This window comes from Nesoenas mayeri (genome assembly GCF_963082525.1).
Source record: "Nesoenas mayeri genome assembly, chromosome: 13".
Classification (NCBI taxonomy): domain Eukaryota; kingdom Metazoa; phylum Chordata; class Aves; order Columbiformes; family Columbidae; genus Nesoenas; species Nesoenas mayeri.
In genome coordinates, this window is record NC_137550.1 from 18,599,924 (window position 1) to 18,608,390 (window position 8,467).

Genomic DNA, 8,467 nt, shown 5'->3' on the forward strand with positions numbered 1-8,467 from the left:
TTATACCTTCAGCTTTTGAGGACTGACAGCTGGATACTGCGTCTGGCATCAAGAAAGACACGGTCACAGCGTAAATGAGAGGCAGTGTTAACGGGAGCCGAAGTTTGCCTGCATTTGTTATCCTTGTTAAAAGTAGTATTGACGTGTCACAGACCACTGCTGCATTGATATATTCTATTTGTTGGGTTTGTGTACCTTATGTAGCTTCAGATCAAGTTAGTGACTTTAGTTACTCACAGGATGTGGCAGAGGGAACAATATTGTGTAATGAGAAGTCCGAGTTAGGACGTGCTGTGTGTCATTAGTGTCTGTCAGTGACTTGCCTTAGTGACTTGGGCTTGGACGTTCAGGAATGAATAGAGCAGTTTTAGATGCTTTGCTAATGGTTCTCCTTCCTATGATTGCTGGCCTGGTCATCAGATGTAGTAAAAATGAAGTCAATCAAAAATCAGCAAGATTAACGTGCACAGGAGTTGACTAAAGGTTTGATAGCTTTGGTGGGGAAGGTTAAGGAGACTGTTGCAGCTGCATTTAACTGGAGCCAATGTCTAGAAAGCCAGAAGATGGTATCAGCGATTGTATGTATCTATCTGGCAGACTACAAAGTGTTATCACTGAAATTCATCAAACGTTAATGACAATGGTTTGTTTTCACAACTAGTTTTAAGGAAAATTATTAAGTGATTCAACTAAGTCAGTCTTTATGCACATAACTTTCTGAAGTATCTAGCTTACCTGTTTCAACGGTTCTGCTTATTTTGTGGCAGCAAATGAGATATACTAAATGCCAGAAATCTAGTCTTTTCATGCAATGGATGAATTTCTTCTCTGTGCAGTTAAGGTGACGTTACCCACTGACTGCAGCTGAACTGTTTCTTGTAGCCGCTGTTTTCTGGAGCCTCAGAAATGTAATCCTTAAACGCATCTCTCTGATATATTGTATTCCCTGCTGCTGTTGTGAGAGCTCTCTTCCTTACAATCTCAAGGTAATTGAAATACTTGAATATTATGCAATTTGCAGTGACTGATTCCACTTTTAGGGATGGAATTTCAGTCATATATTTTGCAAGGATGTCTTTCAAAAGTTAGTTTGAAAACAAGAGTCATCCATTTCTAAAGGTTAATTGCAACAGAAATGCTGCTTTGTTGAAGGCTCTTTATTGATACCGCAGCCTGTGGAAAGAGCTGTGAAGTCTGCAATAAAACATGCTGTATTTTGGATGGCAGTTGTAGAATCTACATAGAAAGTCAAGAAAAACCAAGTCTGCTCCATTCCTTGTTCTCCAGCTCAAATCCCTAGTTTTGTTCGTGTGCCTTGAAGAGGCTGATGTTATCACATTGATGTTATCTTAGTCTTTGTACCGATATATAAGTGATGTCAAAAGGAGCAGCATCTGCTGAAGTAAGGTATAGCACCTATCCATTCAACCATGCGTTTCATCCAGGAACTGATTCTTATCTCCCATTAACATGTATCACAGTGACCTAGAAAACAGTCCTGAAGTGGTTACAGTGTTGCAGCAACTTGCAAAAACATTCGGTGCTTTTTCTAATTGATCATGCTTCATTTTTTAAGAAAAGATAGTTAGGATTCTTGCTCCCATCTCACTGTTTCAATGTATTCTCCGAACTCTAGTTGCTATGCTTGATTTCTATCTATTTTTTCTTGGGCCAACGTTGTCATACATCTTAAATGATTCATTTCCCTGATGATAACTTTACCAAATAGCACTCACATTCCTGGTGCATTGTTATGATAAGTATTGATCTTTCTGTACTGTGAGTGACAAGAACTATATAATGTTCCAAACAGGGACTCACCCATGCTTATAGGATGCCACCAGTGCTATACTTGTGCTTCTCTGCCTGTTATCACAGGCAGAGATGAAAGCCAAGGCCCACTCCTGCTGCAGGATGGTGTGGGAAGAAACAGAGGATGGAGGATCAGGGAGAAATGGGCTCCAGAGCATCTTCATGCTGCCACTTGGGAGAAAACTGGGAACCCAGAGGACAAAGCTGAGCTGAAGCCAAAGCTGAGCTGCTGGGCCCTCACTGCAGCTCCCTGCCTCCCGTGAGACTTACACTTCTACTACATTTCCTCTCATTTCTGTTATTCTGTCATATTTGTCCTCTAAATTGATGCTGCCTCCCAATATATCACCAGCAAAATTTGACAGTATATCCCTGGGTTTTGTTGCAGACCCTCTCTCTAGAAGATTATTAAAATTCAGCTCCAGTCCATGAAGAATTCTTGTACTATTCACTTTTTGTTGATGATTCCTCTTTCAAGCCAGCCCCTCGGCTGGATTTAATAGAATTAGTCTGGTGCAAAGTGACAGCCAGGAAAAAGAAAACTCTTCCTTCAATTTTAATGAAGGGCTCAGCCATCTGATCAGGTTGTTGCAGTGCAGTGCGTTACTGCTGGTCAATGGGGCCATTGAGACTATGGGCACTTTTAGTCTAGCCACTCACAGAGTGGTGCAGGACAAATTAAACCTTGCTTTTCAACCAAAGTTTAAGCTAAAATTGAAAAAAAAGTAAACTTAAAAAAGTCAGGTAAAGAGAAATAACCAATTACTGCAGCTGTGTTCATGCACAAAATTTATTGTAACTCTGGGTGTCTGAGAATGTCATTAAAATTGGAGGGACCCACTTCTGTGATTTTCTAGGTGCAGGAATAACTGTGGTTTTGCCTCATATTTGGACTCCAGAACAAGTCCTACTGTAAGTCAGCATGGGTTCCACTTTAGCCATTGCCCTTCTTGGTATCCATTAGTCCTTTATATGTACTTGGCTCTAGGCAAGGACCATCAAGTATGAGTTATGGAGTGCCTGCATCAGAGCTGCTGCTGAATTATAAATTAGTACATTTATAGAGGCAGTTCATCTTTAGTATCTTGTGTGTGGCTGATTTAATGTATATGCACAGACTCCCCCCATGTATTAACATAGCATGAGTGTATCCTCAGCTGGGAACACCTGGAGAGTTACTAATCCCCATAGTCTATGTTCCTTCTCCAACAAAGACAGGTTTTTCAGCTTCCAGAGAGCTCCTGTATGCAACAGTTTGTTTAAAAAGTTAATATATCCTAGATGGCATCTGCTTTCTGATTATTCAGATTATTTCCTTTCTGTACGTATTGTGAAATAACATGCATTGTCTTCCTAATAATAATTCTTATTGATGGCACAATTTAGTATGACATTTTCTAAAACAAGCCCAAAGAACACCGCTGACCACTGGAACGGTGATCTGTACAGGTGCAGCACTGTATTGAGTTTTCTCTCACGGAATTCCCAAAGCACTCAATTCTGCACAGACCTGTCCTGTGGGTAGAACTTTCTTTCAACAACTTCTGTTTGTCCTGAGAATAACTTTATTTTTGAGAAAGAAATATAGAATCTAGATTTACAAGCATGCCTTGTAACTTGTCTATTCAGTTCCTCTGTTACCAGTAAACAATCAAAGCACATCCAGCTGTAATAATTTCTTCCTGCAGTCTCTGGGAAATATATTGAGTCTCAAGATTTCCAGCAAACTGAGTGCTAACGTTTGGCTTTGAGTGTAAGGTGGATCTAGGGATGAAAGGATTGGTTCATATTTGTCATTAAGCTAATTTAGTATCAGTGACTTCAGTGAAACTGAGGCAGTGATTCACCAGTGGGAGGAGAGAGCCGGGCTCGTACATCAGTCTTACGTTCAGAAGTAACAGAGACAGAACCATAGGAACTGTCTCAAAATAGATGAGAGGCTTTCAGAAGCAAAAATACCCATTTCAGAGCCTGATCCTAAATCTATTTATACCAGTTGAAGTTTTCATATTGCTTCTAGTGCTCTGAGTTGTAAGTCATTGTATCTTGCATGGCTTTTTCTTTTTTTACCATGTGTTGCATGTCAAGATCCGAACTTTTCCCATACTGAAAATTAAGCCTTCAAGACCTTCAGTCCACTTAGGTGCACATACAGCATTTCTCCCATCCCTCCAACTGCTTTCATAAATCACTCCAGAAATATTCACAAGCTAGAAAATGAATTAAAAATTCTCCCGCATTGAAAAGGTGGAAGGTGGAGTTGGAATTAGTTCCTAAAATACTGTTTCAAAGGCTGTGCTAACTTCTGCTTCTGCTGCAGACTGTAATGTCTGAGCGTTTTGATGGGAAATGGGATGGGGCTGCAGCTGCACAGTGCGCTCCCGGCTGTGCTGGCAGCACACACAGGTAGCGTTGGATCGCTGCTTCTATCAGAGGCGGCCTCCCCGGCTCTGGGCAAAGTTAGGCTTTCTAAAACCCCACCTAATAGCACAACAAACACCGAGTTGCAGTCAAATATTTGGATAATGTACATTAAGCCCCCGGGGGAATTCTCTGTTTGCAATCATCGCATTACTGAACAAGAAAGGATAAAGCATAAAGCAATTCCAGTTTTTCTAAAAAGCCTGAAGTACAGGAAAGGACCCAAAGAATCCCTTTTCTAATTCCTGTCACCAGATATTCACAGAATTTGGTTTGTGCATTTATTAGACATGAGCTGCATTCATCCTCCTGCAATAGTATGTATAAGTACAATATCCCTGAGGATGTTAAACTATTCTTACAAGTATTTCAGTAAAATAGTTATGTCCTATAAAATTGGAATCTCGCCATTTTTGCCAAGCTTACTTGGTGCATTTCTGTGAGCATATATAAAAAGAACTGCATGATAAAACCTATTCGTTTTTAGTACAGCTCGCTCTGCTGCGTTGGTTTGATGCTGTACATGTCTTTGTAGTGTTAGCGCACTGCTGTGTGGCAGCTTAAAGGTATTATAGCAGAGCCGGCACACAAGACAAGGAAGCTATGCAGAGAAGAACTATAAATCAGCAGTAGCAGGTCTTTTTTATAATGTTTCCATCTACCGTACATAAAATCATTCCCTGATTAGAATAATTTGCTAAGCTAAATAATAAGACTCACAGTATATCTGAAATAGAGAAGATCAGGCAATAGAAATACCCACAGTTTCAATCAGGATTACAAATTACAGATCTCCAAAAGATGCTAAAATGTAAGGAAAAAACCCCAACCCCTGGAACTCAGCAAAATGAGTGTCAGTCATTGATTTCTAGAACACACAAAGAGACGGTGAGTAGAAATGTGTTACTTACAAGTGCTGAGGATTTTAGGGAATGAAAATGGAGACCAGGAGCTGGAGACTGCCTGCCATGCCAGCAGTGTTGATTTGGAAGCGATGGACACAAATAAACGTTCAGCAAAGCTGAAAAAGCTGCAATGCGAGGCTAGCCAAAAGTGTCCATGTCCTTACCGTGCTGGGGCTGGCAGGCAATCCGTGTCTGGGAGCCGTCAGTCCTTCTAATCAGGCTCCGGGGATTTTGTTTGCAAGAGAGATTGTCCTTTAAGTGATCAGTGCAGGAAAACAGAGAAATAAAGAGAAATGAGCAAATTGTACAAGGCAAATAGCTGCAGGTCTTTAGCATGCTCCCTGCGTTTTCCTGAGCTGCATCTGCAGTAGAGAAAATATCCCCAAAATAGCTCAGGCTGCCAATGACTTGCTGAAACCTGAGAAAGAATTGCTGAATTTAAAGATCTGGGTTGCTGTGGGTGTATGATTAAAGTGAGGAATCGCTGGCAGGAAGAACCTAGGGTGAAACTACATGCTTGAGGAGTAACTTGTGAGTTCACTGGTATCAGAACATGAGCTGACCTCTGGTTCCCCCCTCCTCCACCCAATGCCAGTTAACCCTTAAGAGTTCAGCATGGGAGCAAGTTCTGCAATAGCGGATGGGAGAGGAAATATGACCCCCCAAAAAGTTCTTTTTAACTATAATATCTGTGATGTAGTGACCTACACTCAGTGTCCTATTTCCTCAATTTCAAAGCAGTCGGGCAAGCTGATATTTTGTGGGGGTCTTGGCAGCTGCATAGTTCTAACTTCTGAAAAGCTCAGTCTTGTTTAGGGTCGGCACTAAATACCCCCTTTGAGCTGTTTGTTTGTGGTCCCACAGAGTGAAGGGATTTCAGGCAGAACTTTGAGGAAGGAAGGATAACGCAACACCTTAGGAAATACTGACTTAAGGACAAAATATCAAGGATTGCCAGAGTATTTGGCACAGCCTTGGAGGAGGCACTGCTCTCTCTATGCTGTGCCCAAGCGAATTACAGTAGCTCAAGGACTGCTCCAGGTGGTTCTGGTCTCTGAGTGTCCCCTTTGGATTCCTCAGGCTCACACTGATCACTGGAGCGTTGTACACTGTAGCCTCGGTCCCCAGCTTGCTCCCTGGCACTTTTCTTTTTAATGTTACTTCCCTGATTTAGAAGAGAACAAGAAGCAGTTGGCACAAAATTGGGTACACTGGCTTGACAGCAGTTAAGTTGCTCGAGCGGTGCCAAAAGTAATCCTCAGTAACCTACTTAGGACAATATTAAAGCTCCCAGAGCATGGGCTAGGAGCTAGTCCCCAGTTTTCTTTGTACTGACACACTGAAAAGGGAAAGAGCTTCAGTGCTATAACTGGGTTAGATTCAAGGCACATGGGACTGGATTATGAGAAGCTGCTGCCTTGAAAAAGCAGTTGTGCATCTAAGAAAAGAGCCAAATATGGCCCTGACTCCAGAATGTGCTTTTGTTTTAACACCAGTTTTTTAAGATGTGCCAAATAATAGTGGTATCACAGGAAGAACAAAATATTTAATGTGCTTCAGCCATAGTGGTGTGTGATCACTTAATCATCCTGGTGGGACTGTCCACTCCACATGATGAAGCTGTACTTCTTCAAGGGCATCTGAGCATTTGATCCTGAAGATGCTGTGCGTATGTGAATGTATTTAATGTGTACTGGTTGCTGTAGTGTCACACTCAGTGAAGTTCTGTGGGGCTAACGAGTTCAGCATTTGTCCTATGAAAATAAATAGGTGTTTAAGTTGCACATGTACAAGGGCAGCTGAGGATGCCCAGCTCTGACCTTCTCCTTTGTAGGTGCTTTGGAGAAAAAGGCCCGTTATCAGGTCTGTTCATCTATCTCCAGCTCTAACCGTTCTGACCATCCGTTTTGTTGTGGGCACTAGAACAGCAGGCACTTTCTGAAGTAAGCTGGTCATTTTATTCATGTTTACACCCCAGCAGGCACTTTCCGAAGTACTTCTGCTAACCAAAAGGAAATGCAGAATATTAGAAATGATGGCCTAAATAATTATGACTCATGTTGCAGCATTCACTCTCAGACAAAAGGCAGTAAGCACTTATTCATATCTAGTGTTGGTATATATGATCTCATAAATTTCATGGTAAGCTCAAGAAGCCTGATTACTAATCTTCTAAAACCTCCTAATTCAAACCTCTGCTCCTCTGTCTTTGAAGCAGCAAGTGATAATACAAAAGACTTTGTAAGTACCTTTTTTCTATGTTAATAAAACCTAAATCCAGTAATCATGACAGCTAGTGGGTAATTCATCATGTATGGTACACTGCTAGTGATATATCAGCATTAGACTATCATTAGAGGCTGTGTCTGTGTGTCAACAGATGAACTATGCATTAAAAAATGACATTTTTTCCCCCACAAATGAGATCATTAATTCAAACCCTCTTTTTGTCTCTCCTTGTTGTGAAGAGGTTGCTAATGCAACACAATAAAGCAGCGCTTCCTCTCCAACAATCGGAAACTTAGTATTCTGGACCATTCTCTCTTTGTTCCATTCTCTTTTTGTTGAATCTCATTAGTACCGCGAGTCTAGATCATAAATTATATATATGAGATAATGCTTATTTTTGTATTTTTAACTTAAATACAACATAGGGCAAAAGTGAAAAGAAAAGAGCATGACTGAATTCTGAGCAGAAAACAGATGGGTGGTTTGGCACGGAAACAAAGACGTTAGCACACATTCATCCTTCTTCCAGTGAGACACTAATGCTTATGGTGCCCATCAAATAGATATATGGAGAAAGTACCTCTTCCACTAGGCATGCTGCTTTATAGCATGACACATCGAAATTATCCAACACGCTCTTGAGAGCTAAATGCTTGAATGTTCTTTTTCTTATTTTCTTCAATTCAGTCATTTCTTTACTATCACAGAATCACAGAATTGACTGGGTTGGAAAAGACCTCAGAGATCATCAAGTCCAACCCTTGGTCCAACTCCAGTCCATTTATTAGATCATGGCACTAAGTGCCATGTCCAATCTGAGTTTAAAAACCTCCAGGGACGGTGAGTCCAGCACCTCCCTGGGCAGCCATTCCAATGCCTGACCACTCTCTCGGTAAAGAATTGCTTTCTAATCTCCAGCCTAAATTTCCCCTGGCAGAGTTGAAGCCCATGGCCCCTTGTCCTATTGCTGATGCCTGGGAGAAGAGCCCAATCTCCACCTGGCTAGAACTGCCCTTCAGGTAGTTCTAGAGAGTGCTGAGCTCAGCTCTAAGCCTCCTCTTCTCCAGACTAAACAACCCCAGCTCCCTCAGCCTCTCCCC